The sequence below is a fragment of the Indicator indicator genome, chromosome Z (genome assembly GCF_027791375.1).
Source record: "Indicator indicator isolate 239-I01 chromosome Z, UM_Iind_1.1, whole genome shotgun sequence".
Lineage (NCBI taxonomy): Eukaryota > Metazoa > Chordata > Aves > Piciformes > Indicatoridae > Indicator > Indicator indicator.
The window spans coordinates 38963414-38964115 of NC_072053.1; positions in this window are offsets into that span (position 1 = coordinate 38963414).

Here is a 702-nt window from a genome sequence, read left to right on the forward strand (position 1 = left end):
CAAGCTTGCTTCATGAAAGCAATAAAACTGACCTTAGGCAATAGGAATAGCTGGCCGGAGTCTCAGCAGGCTTGGGACTCTTTGCACTGCATTGCTCTGCATGGGACACATCTGCCCCTTATGTCCCTATGTCCTCATGCCTTAGTGCAGTGGGTGCTCTGCTTTGTATCTACTTCACTCTTACCTTGTTCTGAAAGATTTAGATAAGGAAAACAAGACCTTTGCAGTGAAAAATAAACAATCACAATAGAAACTGTTGTAGATTCTTGAGGTAATTGCAGAGACAATATTGGCATGGAAATAAAATTAAAGGTGTGACAATAACTTTTGGGTTATACATTGCATGAGTATGGAATTTGCCAAATGCTTTGCTCCTGCCTACATTGACTAAATTGCAGTTTAGTCAGAAAGAAAAAGGTACCTGTCTTTTAATTTTCCTCAGTGCTAGAATGCTGCAGAAGTCACAGCCTATACTGACTTGTTTTAGCCTCCTCTGCAAAGATGGGCATGGAGGAGAAACCTTGCCAGTTTTTGCCTTACTACATGTATTCTCTTTAGGTTTGTTTGGCATGCCTCATACTGCAGTTTGCAATTAGTTGTGAAATGCTGCAAAAAATGCTGTAGGCTTTGAGAGAGAAAAATACATTGTTATGCCATCACATTTTGTGCAGCAGCTTTCTTTTGAAAGAAGGGATAATGGTG